Raw genomic sequence first — 18,617 nt, 5'->3', positions numbered from 1 at the left:
AGTAAAACGCGACACACACACACACACACACACACACACACACGTGGGATGTGTGTGTGTGTGTGTGTGTGTGTGTGTGTATCCCTCTTGTTAAATTTACGTTTGGCCCAATTTGTCTTCAACATTCCTAGGACACACGCGTTTATCCCCTCTTTCCATCAAGTCCTCCATTCCCTTTTAGAGCCCGCGGCCAGAGACCCATCGCTTGCCCGGGAACTCGCCTCAGCGTTCGTCCGGCCACTCCGCTTCGCATCCTCAGGCGTGGCCTCACAGGAACAGCGATGGCACTGGATTTAACTACGAGGAGCGAAAACACCAGAAAAAGCCGGTTACAACAAAACCCCCCTGACCATCCCGGAACAGAGAGAAAGGCGCGACGCAGCGCTGATCTCTGTGCTGCCCTCTGCCTTTCCAATTGGCTGCTGACACGTAACGTGGTCCGTGACCGCTCACGGCGTCTAGCGCAGCGTCCACCGGGAGGAGGGATGAGAGCCCTGCGCCGAACTTGGGAGCCCGCGTGGCGGACGAGCGCAGTGGAATTTACCGTGACTTACGGTAGCTGGGAACTTGTACAGTGCAGCACTTTGTACCGAGAGGACCCGAGTTTGCTCGGCACTGGGCTGCAGCACTCAGCACAGCGTGCTAGGCCTCCAGCGCGGCTAATCTTTTTCACCAGTGCGTGAGAGCAGCCTGCGAGCTACATTAAAACCCAGCACTGCCAAGTGGATAGCAGGCCAGCGGGGGGGTGGGGTGGGGGGCGGACAGGGGGTCGCTCGGTGGACGTGACGTGCTTGAGCTGCGTAACGTGCGGCTGGGGAATGAAACTAGGGGACCGGAAGGGTTAAAGTCGTTCCAGCTGTTCCCGCTCAGTGATTGCCTCCAGGTCTCATACTTTCTCATTGCCTGCCGCTTCCATGACTTTGAACGACGGTTACTTGGAAGGAATTCTGCTTCCTTTCTTAGGATTTACCATGAAGAAACGGCAAAAGAGGGAAATTTGGGAGAACTGTTGAAGGCGTGCGCTTCGATTTAGAGTGTGTGGGTTGCTCTTGTGCATGAGTACAGATCAGGTTTCACACCCCGGAGTTTGACGAGGCCGGTCGTATTCTGGCAGGATCTGGTCATTGGCCAGGAAGTTTCCTTTAGCTCTAGAGGAGGGCAAATCTTATTAAGTCCAAGCTGATTTGAACCCATATTTATAATCCAGGCTGGTAGGTTGGTCATAGAAATCCATGTTCAACGTAATAGAAACTGGAAAATGGGAAATAGAAACGTGGGTAAATGTGATCATAGACAAAATAGAAATGGACTTTTTAAAAAGAGGTAGCTTATTAAGGTAATGTGAGATGCAGTGTTAAGCTGTTGACAAAGCACTAGTAGAAGATCAAAAGGAACTTTATGGGAGTGGTGGTAATTGAGTTGGACCTTGAGCCTTACCAAGATCGTGATTGGGGGATGGGGTGGGAGCAAGATAGCACTTAAGTGCAGATAGAATGTACAGAAGTGGAAAAAAGCTTAGAAACAAATTTTTAAAAAGATTTTATTGACTTATTTTTTAGAAATAGGAGAAAGGGAAAGAAACATCTCTGTGTGGTTACCTCTTGCTTGCCCCAAGCAGGGGACCTGGCTTGCAACCCAGGCAAGTGCCCTGACTGGGAATCAAACCAGTGACCCTTTGGTTCATAGGCCAGCACTCAATCCAGTGAGCTAGCCAGGGCAGAAACAAATTATTTTTCAAAATGAAAAAATCTAGTTAAGAAATATCAACCATGTATGGTGGGCCTTTTGTAGTGACTTTTTTTGTTTTGTGTTTTGTTTTTAAATAGGGCTCTTTTCTCCACTTAAGCAGTTATAATTGTATACTTTCCATTTCCCTCTGGGATTTCTTTCCATCAATTACACTGCTCTCTCTACAGATTGATAGAGAAAGGCCCCTTTTCCAGTAGCCTAAGAACGAACGCCTGGTAGGAAAGACATAACTTCCACATCTGCTTCTGTAACCTGCTTCCGCCACACAGCCATAGAGAGCCACAGCACCTATGGCTAAATAAGGAAATAGACTAAATAAGGAAATAGACTAACTTCCGCATTCCGCTTCTGTATCCTGCTTTGCCATGTAGACAGGAAGCTGCAGACTATATGAACCCCAAAGACCCTTTGTTCAGGGTTCAGAATTTGGAGATCACTCTCCTCTGGGCCCCTGCATGTAATAAAGATGGTACTCCTGAACCCTTCCGTGTCTGGTCACTTCATTTTTTCTGCAACATTTGGTTCCCTGACCGGGAATCGACCTTACATAAATTTGGGCCGATTTGCCGCCAGCTGGACAGGGCGGGCTGGGCAGCCCGTGGCCCAACTGGAGACCAGAGGAGCACTTGCCCTGAGATTTCTTAGGCCCCGATGAGTCGGGGCACTGGATGCTGTCCCGAGACTCCAGATGGGAAGTGAGGGTATCGGACCACGATCTATCAGAAGGCGCAAGATCGGTAAGTGCCTCGGGGACCGGACCCGAGATTTTCAAGGGAGGTTTGAGTCCTCCCACATCTGCCTGAGGATCGAGACTAGGTAGTCCAATCACCGGACCCTCACTTGGGGAGGGAATGTTTAACTTCTGAGTGTCTGAGAGTGAAAGTGAGAGTGTATGTGTTTGTGGCTCCACAGGTGAAAAACCTATGGAGCAAGATTGGGTCCCGACCTGCGGTTCCTGTGTCAGGTCATACGGCATAATGGTTGGCAGTTAACCCCAAATTCTGCTGGGGCAACCTTAGCCAAGACCGACTCCATCTGCGAGGGAGCAGGCCAGGAGGACGAGCGAGTGAACCCCACCCTTTGTGTGTCTGCGCCAAGCGGGAGGAAGACCATGGGAGGCAGGCCTTCCACAGTCCTAGATTGTATGCTTCAGAACTTCAGTAAATTTAGAGGGCAGGACCTGTCACTGAATGCAGAACAACTCGAGACTTTTTGCACATCAGAATGGCCGGCCTTTGGAGTCGGCTGGTCCCCCGAGGGAACTTTGAACTTGTCCCCCATTAGAACAGTTTACCACATAGTTACAGGGAAGCCAGGTCACCCCAACCAATACCCCTATATAGACAAATGGCAAGAATTAGCCCAGGACATGCCCAGATGGCTGAGCCAGTGTGCAGGAACTCCAAGATGTCCCAAAGGGACCTCAGGCTGAACGCGCCCGAGAACGTGTTGTGCGCGGCCCGGGGAACAAGGGACCCCCAACTGTATTAGTTGCTAGAGTCAGGCCCCCCATCCACCAGGATCAGGCCCAGGAAGATGAATTAGTTGTTCTCCAGCCACCACCCTATCAGGCCCCACCACAGGAGCCCTTAACTCCACCACCCTCCATTTCATCTCAAGAGCAGCAGCCTAGTGCAGAACCAGTACCCATCCGGTATCCGGCCTTGCCCCAACCAGGCCCATCGCCCGTGGCCAGTAGGCTCAGAAGCCAGCATCTGCCGCCTCTCCAGATACCCCTCCAGGACGTACAGGTGGCTCCTAGAGTCAGTGAGGATGGGACCATCTGGCCGGGTCAGGTTACCTTCTACTACCAGCCCTTTAGTACAACTGACCTCCTAAATTGGAAACATCATACCCCTCCATTTTCGGAGAAGCCGCAGGCCATGATTGAGTTCGTAGATTCAATCTTCCAAACCCGCAGGCCCATCTGGTTTGACTGTCGCCAACTCCTCCTCACACTTTTTAACACAGAGGAGAGGAGAAAGATCCTACAGGAGGCCCGACGCTACCTAGAGGCACATGCCCCAGCTGGAACCCTCGACCCCGCTGACTATTCTCCTACGGCCGCCCCCAAGCAGCTGCCAGCCTGGGACCCAAACACAAAACAGGGACAAGCAGCCCTTGATCAGTATCGCCACTCCTTGCCACAGGGGGTAAAAGCAGTGGCTAGAAAACCCACCAACATGGCTAAAGTAGCCACCATAATTCAGAAGGCAGATGAGTGCCCCGGGGACTTCCTAGAGCGCCTAATGGAGGCCTATTGAGTTTATACCCCTTTTGACCCGGAGGCGGCCGAGAACCAGTGTATGGTCGCTATGGCCTTCGTCTCCCAGTTCGCCTCAGATATTAGGAAGAAATTTCAGAAACTAGAAGGCTTTGCTCCTGGCAGTAGCCAACAAAGTATATGAAAACCGAAATGAAGCCATGGTGGCCACCTGCTTAGAAGACCAAAAATTGCAGGCCACCCTCTTAGCCGCCACACTAGGAAAACCAGCCTCCATGACGTCAAAAAGTAGACCGGGTGATAAAAAGGAGCACTTCAAAGTGGAAAAACATCAGTGTCCCTACTGCAAAGAGCGAGGACATTGGAAGCGAGATTGCCCAGCCCACAAGCAGCAAGAGGAGTCATCTAACAGTCAGGTAGTCCCGCCCACGCCAGCTCCCAACCTATTAGCCCTAGCCAAGATGAAGGGCAACCGGGCTCCATCCCGCTCGGACCCCAGGAGCCCATGGTCAGAGTAAAAGTCGGGGGCCAAGACATTGACTTTATGGTAGACACCGGAGCGGAACATTCAGTAGTCACCATCCCGGTAGGACCCCCCAGTGGAAAAGAAGTTTTAGTGCAGGGGGCCACAGGCCTCTCGGCCAGCCCGCAAAGGTTTTGCCAGTTGTGGAAGGTCGAATTGGGTGGCCACCAGATTACCCATGAGTTCCTGTACCTGCCAGACTGCCCAATCCCCCTGTTGGGCAGGGACATTCTAACCAAGTTGGCAGCATGGGTCATTTTCTGACGGGTGGGGGCCTCCCTGGACCTACCCACACCACGGACCATTGCCCTGGTAATACCCAGGGAGGAGGAATATAGACTCCACCAGAAAGACGAAGGTCCAGCCCAGGACCCCCTTTGGGCAGCCTACTCCGGAGTCTGGGCAGAGGACAAACTGCCAGGACTAGCAAAAGTATTAGTATTAGTAGAGCTCATACCCGGAGCGACTCCGAGGTGCCTTAAACAGTACCTGATACCAAGAGATGCCCAGCACAGCATAGCTCCAATAATCAATAAACATCTAGAAGCGAGGATCCTGGCCCCTTGCCAGTTGCCATGGAACACCCCATTGCTCCCTGTAAAGAAACCAGATGGGTCCGGCTATAGGTCGGTACAGGACTTACGGGCTGTCAACCAAGCCATGTTACGCTGCACCCTGTAGTCCCAAATCCATATACTCTGTTGGGACAGTTGCCCATCGACAGCCACCCACTTTACTTGCCTAGACCTGAAAGATGCCTTCTTCTGTATCCCTCTGGCCCCGCAGTCACAGGCCATATTTGCCTTCAAGTGGGAGGACCCGGTGTCTGGGAAAAAGTCCCAGTTAACTTGGACAAGACTGCCACAGGGGTTCAAGAACTCACCCACCATATTCAGTGAGGCCCTGGCAAAAGACCTATGCCCATTTAGGGACAAGTACCCTGAAGTCACTCTACTCCAATACGTAGATGACTTGCTACTAGCCGGGCAAGGGAAGGAAGACTGGCAAGTCCATACCGGCACCTTACTCCAGTTATTGCAGGACAGGGGATATCGGGTGTCTCGGAAGAAGGCACAACTCTGCCAAGAGACTGTCAAATACCTAGGGTTCCAGATCAGCCAAGGGCAGTGGACCCTGGGGGTAGAAAGAAAGGCAGTCATCAGGCAAATGGTAGTCCCAACAAACCGGAGGCAACTCAGAGAGTTCTTAGGAGTTGCTGGTTTCTGCCGCCTTTGGATACCCGGCTACGCCCAGATGGCCAAACTGTTGTAGCAGGCCACCAAAGGACCAGACTCTGATCCGTTCCTACGGACCCCTGAGCAGGAGGAGGCATTCCAGCAGATCAAAAGCTGCTTAACTAGCACGCCGGCCCTGGGTCTGCCTGACCCAGAGAAACCTTTTTGGTTCTATGTGCATGAGAAGGACAAAATAGCCCTGGGCGTGCTAACCCAAGACCACGGACCTTGGAAAAGGCCAGTAGCATACCTGTCTAAGCAATTAGACAATGCTGCAGTGGGGTGGCCGCCATGTTTGAAAGCAGTCGCGGCAGCGGCAGTCCTGCTATAAGAGGCAGACAAGTTGACCTTTGGGCAGGAGACGCACCTCTATTTGCCCCATGCTGTCCATAGCCTATTAGAAGGGGCAGGGCACTGCTACCTGTCCAACCCATGGCTAGCTCAATACCAGGGGCTGCTCCAAGGGAATCCCCAGGTCCACCCGAAGACCGTGCAGTCTATCAACCCGGCCACGTATTTGCCCNACCATATTCAGTGAGGCCCTGGCAAAAGACCTACACCCGTTTACGGATGAGTACGCTGAAGTCATTCTTCTCCAATACGTAGATGACTTGCTACTAGCCTGGCGAGGGAAGGAAGACTGTCAAGTCCATACTGGTGCCTTACTTCAGTTACTGCAAGACAGGTGTCTCGAAAAAAGGCACAACTTTGCCAAGAGACTGTCAAATACCTAGGGTTCCAGATCAACCAAGGACAGCAGACCCTCGGGGTAGAAAGAAAGGCAGTGATCAGGCAAATGGTAGTCCCAACAAACCAGAGGCAACTCAGAGAGTTCTTAGGAGCTGCTGGTTTCTGCCGCCTTTGGATACCCGGCTACGCCCAGATGGCCAAACTGTTGTAGCAGGCCACCAAAGGACCAGACTCTGATCCGTTCCTACGGACCCCTGAGCAGGAGGAGGCATTCCAGCAGATCAAAAGCTGCTTAACTAGCACGCCAGCCCTGGGTCTGCCTGACCCAGAGAAACCTTTTTGGCTCTATGTGCATGAGAAGGACAAAATAGCCCTGGGCGTGCTAACCCGAGACCATGGACCTTGGAAAAGTCCAGTAGCATACCCGTCTAAGCAATTAGACAATGCTGCAGTGGGGTGGCCGCCATGTTTGAAAGCAGTCACGGAAGCGGCAGTCCTGCTATAAGAGGCAGACAAGTTGACCTTTGGGCAGGAGACGCACCTCTATTTGCCCCATGCTGTCCATAGCCTATTAGAAGGGGCAGGGCACCGCTACCTGTCCAACCCATGGCTAGCTCAATACTAGGGGCTGCTCCAAGGGAATCCCCAGGTCCACCCGAAGACCGTGCAGTCTATCAACCCGGCCACGTATTTGCCCACAGAACGGGGGGCCCCAGACCATGACTGTGCAGACATTACAGACCAAGTCTACGCTAGCCAACCCGACCTGAAAGACCAACCTATATCCCATGAGGATTGGACTCTGTACACTGACGGGAGCAGCTACTTGACAGAGGCTGGAGAGTGCCAAGCAGGCTATGCAGTCACCACCCGAGACAGTCATAGAGGCGAGGGCCCTACCTGCCAGGTGGTCGGCCCAGCGGGCCGAATTATATGCCCTCATAAGAGTCTTAGAACTAAGTAAAGACAAAAAGGTTAACATATACAGTGACTCCAAATATGCCTACACCACCCTGCATTTCCATGGGGCGATTTACTGAGAAAGGGGGCTCTTAACCACAAAGGGAAAAGAGATAAAAAATAAACAAGAAATACTCTGACTACTCAAGGCGGTAAAGGCCCCCAACCAAGTGGCCGTAATCCATTGCCGTGGCCACCAGTGGGGCCACACCAGAGAAATAGAAGGAAACAAGTTTGCTGACCAGGCTGCAAAGGAGGCGACGCGCAAACCACCTGAGCCTATGATCACCCTCAACCCAATACTAGGAGTTACCCCAACCGAGCGTAATTATAGCCCGGAGGAAGACCAGTGGGCAAGCCAAGTCCAAGCCCAGAAGACACCAGAGGGGCTTTGGAAACTAAAAGATGGGAGAATATACATACCTCAAAGTCAAGGCCGGAATATTGTCCAGAACTGCCACAGTCTAACCCATCTAGGAAAGACTAAGCTGAGCCCGCTCCTTGGAAAGTTCCTATATATCCCCACCTTAGACACCCTGTGCACATCCATCACAGCCCGTTGCCCAACCTGTGCGCAATATAACGCTAAGGCACCCAAGGTTCCTAGCCGAGGCATCCAGTATACCAGCACACTGCCTTTTGAAGATCTCCAACTCGACTTCACTGAGCTCAAACCCAGCCGCGGGTACAAGTACCTCCTAGTTCTGGTGTGCACTTTCTCAGGCCGGGTAGAAGCGTTCCCCACACGCACAGAGAAGGCCCAGGAAGTAGCACAAGTACTGCTCCGAGAAATCACCCCACGGCACTGCCTGCCACTCAGCCTACCGAGTGACAACGGACTGGCCTTCACTGCTAAGGTCATGCAGCTACTGACTCGAGCCCTGAATCTAAAGTGGAAACTACATGCCGCCTACCGGCCCCAGAGCTCAGGCAAGGTAGAACGGATGAACCGAACTCTAAAAGAGACTTTAGGAAAACTCTGCCAAGAGACACACCTCCCCTGGCCAGACATTTTGCCTCTTGCCCTCTTCAGGATAAGGTGTACCCCGAATACAGCCAGGTACACCTCCTATGAAATCCTGTATGGTAGAGCCACCCCCTTAACCCAAATACCTACCACCACAGATTTAGCTACTTTAGGAGAGACCCGTCAGGCATCCTACCTAGTAGGATTGCCAGGGTTTGTATATTCATAGCTATTGATTGCTTTGTCTAACCTATCCAACATGAATCCCTGGCAATCGCTCTTAATCCTATAACCCCATCTAACCTATGGGTCAGCCCACTGACAATACAATGAAACCATAGACGTGCAGGAGTACCATCACAAAAACCAGTGGTTCACCATCAGTATAATTGGGATCAAAGAGTGTATCAGGCCCTGCATAGGAAAAATTGAAATTAGAATCCCAGTTCAATCCTTCCAAAGCTTAGAGGGCTAGGTCTTTGCCAGAATCCCTTTGTCTGTATGAAAGAAGATCAGACAGAAGAGTATTGTAACTGGTGGCCAGATACCTATGGGGAATGCGCTTACAGGTCCTGCCCAAAGCATGGATCCCAGTATGCGGGCAGGGATTCGGGAAGAGAAATAGTGCTAACTCTAGACAAGGCAGAAGACTCTGTCTGGGAAAAAGGAGTAAAAGGAAAAGTTTACGTGGGTCTGACACACAAAGGGCCAGTAGAAGATATCATCATCTTCAAAAGAAAAGAACTATTCCTTAACCTACATCACCTCAAGACAATCCAGACCGCTATAGAAACAGCTGAGCCCCAAGTCAGCCAAATCGGTCAGGCAAGTGTCCCTTTCTCCTGGATAACCCTGATCCAGGAGGGGGCTGCCCTCCTCAACCTCAGTAGCCCTGGAAATTTCACTGACTGCTTCCTCTGCGCCTCCTTAAGTAAGCCTCCACTGGTAGCTGTGCCAGTAAATACAACCCCACAGGCAGGAGGTGGGACCCTCTCACCTAAGTGCCCAGGGCCCGTAAAGGCTCCCCTTTATCGGGTATCAGAAGAAAACTTGTATCCTAACAGTACCAGCTAGTGCCAAGGAAACAAGTCACTCTCTTTCACCCCTCCAGCAGGGTTATTCTTTTGGACTAACCAGACCCTCCTCCCAGCGATAAACTGCTCAGACATGCATACCTACCTACTAGTGACCCTGGCACCCCAGTTAGTAGCTTACCCACCTGGAGAACTAGAAGCAAAATACATAAATATTAGCCTTCATCTCCACCGCAGAGCAGTTTTCCTTCCCTTATTAGTAGGATTAAGCTTTGCTACCTCCCTTGCCAGTGTTAGTGTAGGGGGAGCCGGACTGGCCACCAGCCTACAAATGCAAGATACCCTCCACAAGGCATTAGAATCAGCTGCAGCTTCCCTAGCATCCCTACAACGCCAGATCCTTTCCCTAGTTCGGGTAGCCCAACAGAATCAGCGGGCCTTAGACCTCCTGACAGCAGATAAAGGAGGAACCTGTATATTTTTAGAAGAGTGTTGTTATTTTGTTAATGAAAGTGGCTTAGTTGAAGAAAACTTACAATGCATAAATGAACTTAAAGACAGACTATGGCCCAGACCTGAGATGGGAGCATCCTCCTGGTGGCAGGACACTCTTCTCTCCTTCCTAGTCCCCGTCCTAGGACCCCTGATCATCCTCATCCTAGTCATTAGCGTAGGACCCTGGGCCATCAGGACAGTAGTCAACCAGTTAGAAGGAGCACTAGTACAGAAGACCACTAGCCGCATTCTCATGCTCCATCAACAACAAGAGCAGAGAGTCCCCGTTATTGGATGCTAAGACACACGAAAGTGCTGTCTAAGCACCCACAGGGGGGAATGATAGAGAAAGGCCCCTTTTCCACTAGCCTAAGAACGCCCTGTAGGAAAGATGTAACTTCCACATCTGCTTCTGTAACCTGCTTCTACCACGCAGCCAATGAGAGCCACAGCACCGCAGATATCCCCAAATAAGGAAATAGACCTAACTTCCGAATTCCGCTTCTGTAACCTGCTTCCGCTATGTAGACAGGAAGGTCCTACAGGTTATAAAAACCCCAGGACCCCTTTGTTCGGAGCTCGGAATTTGGAGATCACTCTCCTCTGGGCCCGTGCACGTAATAAAGATCGTACTCCTGAACCCCTCGGTGTCTGGTCGCTTCATTTTTCTGCAACAAGATGACTTGCCTCACTCAAGTCAGTGATCATGCTTACATTACAGCCCTCCTATTCTCCCCATTGAAAGTGATAGGGGTTCAAGAGTCGGAAATTTTCAGTTTAAGTAATAGTTAATAAGCTTAGTGATCAATGCTTATAAGAACTATTGTGCCAGGAACTGAAGGTATGTTCCACCCTGACTCTAAGCAGTTCCACCTTTGTTCCTCAGGAGGACTGCAAGTAATCGGGCTGGTATCTGAGCCATTGTCCTCCAAGATGAGGTGACTACAGCCCAGGACACAGCTAATGACCTCTGCCCAGGGGGAGAATACTGCAGCTTTCTTAGTCCAATTAACTTTCCCCTGAATTCCAAGCCCCTTACAACTTGCTCTTATAAAAAGGGCCATTTTAAGATAGAATTTAAGGCAGTCTGTTAGGGTATGAACCTGCTATCTTCTCAGATCTCCTGCCATCTAAATAAAGTGCCCATAAAGTTTCAATCCCTCTCTGATTATTGGTTTCAGTATGTGACAGGCAGCTTGAACGCCAGTCTTTTCCAGTTTCAGAAGTACAGCATTCCTATGAAACCTCATAAATTGAAATGGCATAAAACAAACAGTAAGTTTGCATTCAGAAAGTTCACATTACACCATTGCACTTTTATGAGAGACCTACATTAATACCCGTTCTCACTAACTGAAAGAAATTCAGAGGATTTTCACTTTTACGCAGGGAAAAGTGATGACTGTACTGAATACGTCTTTCATAAAGTGAAGTGGCATAATTCAGACTTCAAAATGGGGAATACCTATACTTACATTTGTAAACACAGACATGGAAACCCTTGAGCCCATGTGCAGTTCTACACTACCCTTCCCTTTACAACTGGGTTCTTTGGCTTTTCAGCCTCCTGCAGCTATAAACCTGTCACCATCTACTGAAACAAAGTTGACAAAGGGTCACTGATACTCTTGCTCAATTTAAGTGAACACTTCCAAGTCCTTCTTTTGACCTCTTTTTAACTTTTATTTACTTATTTTTAATATTTTAGTTTATTTATCCTTAGAGGGGAAGGGAAGGAGAGAGGGGGAGAAATACCAATGTATGGTTGCCTCTGGTGCCATCCCCTGCTGGGAACTGGCCTGCAACCCAGGCATGTGCCCTGACTGGGAATCGAACTGCAATCCTTTGGTTTGCAGGCCCGCATTCAATGCACTGAGGTACACCAGCCAGGGCTCTTTTTAACTTTTAATCATTTGCTATTCCTTGAAACTTTTCACCTCCCTTGGCTTTACTGACACACTCTAGTTTTCTTCCTTATCCCTAATTTCTTCATTTTTTTTTTTGCTGCCCTGCTTTTCCTGTGCCTTCTCCTTAGGTTCCTTAAATGGAGAAGAACTCATGTATTGCTTTTATTTGTTATATTGAGGACCAAATCCTGCTTAATTTTTTAAATGATGCACTATCACAATACTGTGCTGTAATTCTTCCAGCCTGATTTTCTCCCCATCTCCATTCCATTTTCTAGATTCCTTGCAGTGACTTTTCTAAGAATGCAAATTGTATCATGCTGGTTCCCTAATGGAAGAATTTATATCCTTTGGGCTCTCCAGTGCCTCAAAGACAGAGTACAAACTCCTCTTTGAGTCTGTCCTCATACACCTCTCTTCCAACCTGAAGTATAATATTTCTATTATTGTACATATACACTGAATGAAATACATGTCTGCATGAATAGGAAGGAATCCCCTTTTGTCTTCTTGCCACCTAAGAAACTGTAAGGAAGGCAGGAGAGAATAGAGATAGGTAAAGGACCTGGAGCACTATGGTGTTAGTCCTAGTAGCAACAAGGTAGTATTAATCTGAAGTTAGGGCTCAGCAAAAAAGGTAATATGGGAAGAGGAGACTTACTCAATTTCCCATCTCTTAAAGCTGCCATCATCACACTTTCTGATCATGGAGTTCTCTCCATTAAAAAAAAATTTGAGTACATGCCTCCTATACATGCATAGTGATTTTTGTTTCCATCGTCACCCTGAAATATGTTTCCACTGATTTTAGAAAGGAAGGGAGAGAGAGAAAAACATGAACAGATTGCTTCCCGTACACGTCCCAACCAGGGATCGAATCCACAACAGATGTGCCCTGACTGGGAATTGAACTAGTAAACTTTCAGGGAGGGGTCAATGCTCCAACTAACTGAGCCACACAGCCAGGGCTATGCATAGTGAATTATAAATTACATGTATAAAGTGATATGCCAGTATTCCTATATCAAAAACTAAAGAATGGGGGAAATTACTAAAAATTTCTAATATTTTCTTGAAATCTCAGTTGTTGTCGCTGACCTGAAGGATGGCTCTATGACTCATTAGCATAGGAAAAAACCCTTCATCATCTGGCCTCCAGATGATGGAATCTACCTCTCCAGCCCACCTGGAACAAACTCCCAGCTGCCTCAGTACTCTCAAGCCTCCAGATTATTTTTTAATGCTTTATCTGCCAGTAAGATCCAAGGAGTTATTTTATATCTCTGTTTTTGCATCCACTTGCAGTTGCAAACTCCCATGGACTTTTCAGCCCCAATATTATCTCCTCTGAAGCCTTCCCCAGCATCTCCAAGTACAAGCACCATCTTGTGACAGAAGTTGCAAGGACATAGGTAAAGGCTCTGACGGAAAAGCATGAATCAACATGACTCACAGGTGTGGGGACTGTAAGGGAATGTTGGTGCTGTGTCAAACACACAAATCGCTAAGTGTGAAGTGAGACTGGCAAGTTAAAAATTAAAGTGACCCTTTCACTCATTGTCTTTGTTATAAAGAGGTTAAAAAATTAAATGTATTTCATAACGAAAGAAATAAATGTACAATAATTTGCAAGAGTTTTTGCCACGATTCTTGTAATGAATTTAAACTTTTAATTATGAAACATTTTAACACACTAGCAAACAGAAAAATAATATGTAACAAATACCTATTTCTCATCACTTGGATTAAGCAGAAGTTAACATTTTTCCTATTTCAGATTTTTGTTTTCTGTAGAAGACACTTAAGGTATGGGTATAATTAAAGCCTTAAACCTCAGTTCCGGGGGATGGGATGGGATGGGAGTAATAGACAGAAAACTGTACTTGAAAAATAATTAAGTAAAAAAATTAAAAAAAAAAAAACCTCAGTTCCAACCCCCACCAACTCATGTAGAAGGGATGTTTGTTAGCCACTCTTGTGGGAAATATTTGGTGTGCAGGGAGCCAAAGGTAAATTCCTGCCAGAGTGTACAAAAGGTGTAGTCAACAGGAGGAAGAATATGGATTCTGAATCACAGTGTAAACCAATTCATTACTGTGTGTATGAGGTCGTGATTGGTTTGGGATTTTTCTTCTGCCAGAGGTGGCTTTCAGCAGGGGAAGACATGAATTCCCATTTCACCTGACTATTCAGTGTGGCTATACTTGGCTCTGGTTTTGGTTTCATCTTCTGTAAAAGGATAAAATCCTGTCTTGCAGAGATTTTGTAAGAGTAAAACTAAGTCTAGTCGATACACATAGCACAAGGTAAATGCTTTACAAGCAGTTTCAATTTTTAAAAAGGATTTCATTTATTTTTATACAGAGTGGAAGGGAGGGAGGGAGAGGGAAAGACACATTGATATGAAAGGGAAGCATCTATCGGTTGCCTCTCTTACCTGCCCAGACCAACTGGAGACCAAACTTTTAACTCAAGCATGTGCCCTCACTGCGAATGGAACATGGTGGCCTTTCTCTTTGTGGACCAATGCCCAACCATCTGAGCCATACCAGTCAGGGCTAAAGCAGTTTCAATTGTTATTGCCAATTTAATTTTTTCCAGAACTCTAATTATATATTCTGGTTAGACCACAGTATTTCCTAACCCTTTAAAGTTATTTTACACATAGGGAATATTTATTTAATACTTACATAAATAGTTAGCCAACCAAGCTATTTGGGACTGGCTTGATGTAGCTACTTCAAGGGCTCTAGCTGACCCAGGCAAGCCCATAAGCTGAGGGGATTGATGGTTGGCTGTGCTCAGCAGGCATGCCAGTTGGTGTTGGGAACCATCCTGCCTAGTTTCAGAGGCTATAACCCCTCCGACAGGCGAAAAGACTCCTTGGCTAGGGGACCTTGGAACCATAAGCCTCTAGGGAGACAGAATTTATCCTCCCAGCAGAGGCACAGACCCTGCCCCCTTTACTTCACCCTGCTTGGCCCTGGGCAGATGGCTACATAGTTAATGACAGGTAAGATTCCTCAAGGGAAGGACAAGCTAAGACACGCATGGTCATGAAGGGTCCATCAGGGGAAAAGTTAAGGGATTGCAGCGAAGGGACAAAAAACCCTCACTCCTCTGTTTTATCATAGTCTGAATTCTCATTCTCTCTGTAAAAAGTCTCCTAATCTCTTGGCTGCCTTGCTTCCCCTGCCTAATTCAGGCTTGACACAATGCCAGTAAGGGTGCAGCCCTGTGCTAGAATGGGCAGTTTCCAGTGGGGACGAAATCAGGCCTAAGAAAGGATGAATAAAGTCCTCTGAAACCTGCTTGGCTAAGAATGTTCTGAATTCAAATGTTAAGGGTCCAAGCACAAAATAAGTTGGTTTCCTAAGGTTTTACAGCCAATTGGCATCACCCTGTCTACCATACCCTGACTCAAAAGTATCCCCATGATCTCAGAGATGTTATCTGTAAACCATACCTTCTCTCTTTGATATGCATCCCTATGCAAGCTAAACTCAATAAAAACCCATTGAAAGAAGGCTACAGCACCTTTCTCCTCTGAGAGACTGGTCATCCTTCCTCCCCAAGCTGATCATGTCTTGGTAGAATTATTTTCGTCCACAGTGGCCAGGGGAGCTCTGCTGGTGGAGCCCCAACCCTCTCCCCTCCCCCCCCCACACACAAGTTGGGAAGCTTTGCTTTAGAAGACCAGGGTAATAATATAATTTGGTAGACTAGCTGACATTGATAGTCCCATGCATGATTAGATACTACACCCAGTCTGTGGAAATGCTGCCTCACAAATGTACCATTAGTTAAGAAAAGAACCTAATGAAAAGGGACAGATTTGCCTCTTCTTTTTAGAGAAGCAATTCCAAGTCCATACTCTCTTGATCGAATAGCATCATCTTCCTAGAACAGTCAAAAGAAGGTCCCAAAAGTCGAATTAGTTGTACCTATGAAAGTATAAAATTTGGGTAGTACTTTACCATTTACAAAGTGCTTTGAACATTTGTATCCTAATGCACTCTTAGTACAGCCTTATGAGGGGTCTCAAAGATTGAGAGATGAATCTAGTATCATGGTCACTGATCTAGTCAGTCACCAGTTGGTGTTAACATTTTAATGGGTGGGTTTTTTATAGTTTTTATTTTATCCTTTGACCCCTTAGTCACACCCTTGTACATGGCTCAGTCACTGTCTTCAATAGTCATCTAGCTGTTCTATCCTGCCACTACCCTTAACTTCCTCCTACTCAATAAAGTCTACTTCTTTTGATATTGTTTTTTCTTATTTCCTTATTCAAAAGAATATAGTTGATGTCGGGAATCTAAACTCCCAAGTTCCAAGCACTTCCTATTTACCTGATTTGTCTATTTCAATGCTTTGAACTATCTTTTTGAACCACATACACTTATCCACTGTATTTTATTAAATTGACTTCCTTTCATGCTTTTGTGTAGTGAAATCAATAGTACTTACTATTTATTGAGACCTACAGTGATTCAGGCATTGTACTAGATTGTAGTAGATTTTTGTAATTTTACAAAAATTATTCTCTATCCTCAAAACAACTTGTAACCGCAAAACGGATGAGGAGATGAGGAATTGTAGAGGTTAAGTGACAGCTAACAAGCGAGGAAACTGGAATTTGCACCCTGGTTAGTCTTCATTCCAAAGTCCAGGCTCTGTCCACTATGCCTTCCTTTTTCACAACTGTTCTCTCCTCTCCATGAAGCCATCCCGCTCCTTCAAAGAACTACTCAAAGCATATCTTGAAGACTCAAAATTGCCACCTTTCTCTAGTTATTTTGATCATTTCAGAAACTTTCAGCATCATGCTAATATTTCTGTATAGATGCAAACAATCAAACAAACAAACCCACCCCAACCCTGTTTGCATTCTCCTACAGAGACTGTGACCTTTCTTTCATAACTACACAGTAACTAGGTAAGTGTTTTGCGTTAGTGGTATTTTTATACATAATCTTCTGTGTGATAATTGCTAAAATAACCTTGTTTTTAAAAATTTCTGTCAAAGGTTCTCCAAGGTGTACATCTTAAGGGCAAAGGAAGACAGAAAACCCTAAAAGAGCCACTTGCTGATGATTCTGAAGAGGTTGCTACTGAGGATCATAAGTACAGTTTAAAGGGAGACCTTTACCAATAGGTGCAGAGAAACAGGCTGAAGTGCAAGCGATGCTACCAATGGCCAATCCAAGACTTGTTCTTGTCAAAGACTACAGGATGTTCAAGATGACAAAGGGCTTACAATTAGTTGATGCACCGGTAGAAGAGAAACTACTCTCTGAAGAAGCAGTGATGCTACAAGCACTATTTTCAGGCATGTCCCCCAATGAGCTGTAATGTTTACAAAACAGCTCTTAATTTTTCTGAAATATCACTAAGTACTTTGCTATTGCCTGTGAAAACACTGGCTGAAAAACACTGGCTTTTCACTGGCTGAGGAGTGAAAAGTCTTAGTAGTATAAGAAAAAAGAATGAAAAGTAATTGCCAAAATCCTGTTATGGCTTTCTAGTTTTAAAAGTAATATGTTTATTACAGGAAAAGCAAGGAAATATATAAATGGAAAAAATAACAATAATCCTACTACTAAGAGTTTAGATTTATGTTTTATGTCATATACTGTACCTTTCTCATCTTATAATGCATTTACCCCATGTTACTCCAAATCTTTATGCACAGTTTTAACTGCTAAATAATCTATCACTAAAGTTTTTTAAATATGGAATTAGACTACATGACATACAAAATCACTTTGAGCTTGGAAATAGTTTGAATCTCCCAATTTTTTTCTAAAATATTCCATAGAGTAAATATGTACGCCCACTGAAAAACTAACTTGTCTTCTTTATGAATCAGGATGTTTGAAGAGGGGCAAAATAAGAATTGCCAACTTATTTTATGATGAAAAAAGCAGAGATTAAGGATTTATGTTCTGGTAAACAAGAAGCATGACCTGTCAGTAGAAGAAGAGTATGTATTGCTAAAGAAGGAGAATATTTTGTGTTTTTCCAAGTGGGTAACACAGGTAATAAATAGATGTCCTCAGGTAGAACAGAGTTTGGGGTGTATTTGGTTTATTTGATTTCCCTCTGAATGATAGGCAAGATGGTCTCTTCCATCTGAATAGTGCCCTATCTCATGTCTAATTTTTACTTTCAGATAAATATAGCAAGGTAACAAAGTGAAACAATAAATGTCCTCATAATTAAGAGGCTCAATTTTACCCAGACATTATAGTCTTTTTCCTGTTCCTATAAAAATCCCACTCAGGCAGTCAATGAATAGTTAAACATAGTATTTCAAGTTGAAACTTTTTTCTTTCTTCTTTCTAGTGAAATAATTCAAGATGAACAGGATAAATTTGTCAACAGGCTCAAAGACAGGATATTCATCTCAGTACAAACTCAGTTAAAATGTGATTGTACAGTGAACCCTCGGTTCTTGAACAATTGCTTTTTGACCAAGCTGTTCATGGAAAAAATGTCTCAGCTGTCTAACAACACTTCGGGTCTTGATTCTCTCCCTAACAACTGTTTCCATACTGCTACTTATCTGATCAGTCACACGTCTCTCCAGTGACAAACAAAGGAGATTCAGTTTTCGAACAAATTGCTTCTGGAACAGCCTTCCGGAACAAATTAAGTTCAAGAACTGAGTTTTCACTGTATTTGAATTTTGGTGACTGGTGCCTTTTATATACAAGTTCTATGCTCTATACCTGAAAATGTCACTGTACACATTTTTCATCATGAGGAATAAATAAATTTAACAGATTTTAAGTGGGAATTGTATAACTGGAAAAAAATAATCCGGCTAC

At 46.1% G+C, this 18,617-nt stretch overlaps 1 long non-coding RNA gene across 3 annotated transcripts; it reads left to right on the top strand.

Moving 5' to 3' along the window:
- Nucleotides 1-428: 428 nt before the first annotated feature.
- On the top strand, nt 429-18,573 carry LOC118979524 (uncharacterized). Of its 3 annotated transcripts, XR_005064934.1 has the most exons (4): nt 11,731-12,213; nt 12,869-12,995; nt 13,090-13,196; nt 16,814-18,573. It is a non-coding gene; the product is annotated as an uncharacterized LOC118979524 (long non-coding RNA). The 3 variants fall into 3 exon arrangements; XR_005064932.1 differs by lacking the exons at nt 11,731-12,213; nt 12,869-12,995; nt 13,090-13,196 and adding an exon at nt 429-722; XR_005064933.1 differs by lacking the exons at nt 11,731-12,213; nt 12,869-12,995; nt 13,090-13,196 and adding an exon at nt 15,453-16,723.
- The last annotated feature ends 44 nt before the right edge of the window (nt 18,574-18,617 follow it).

This window comes from Sturnira hondurensis, unplaced genomic scaffold (assembly GCF_014824575.4).
Source record: "Sturnira hondurensis isolate 20B ecotype Veracruz unplaced genomic scaffold, ASM1482457v3 Scaffold0022542, whole genome shotgun sequence".
NCBI classification, from domain to species: Eukaryota; Metazoa; Chordata; class Mammalia; order Chiroptera; family Phyllostomidae; genus Sturnira; species Sturnira hondurensis.
Note: the sequence above shows the minus strand (reverse complement) of the source record. Positions and strands in the feature narration are given on the sequence as shown.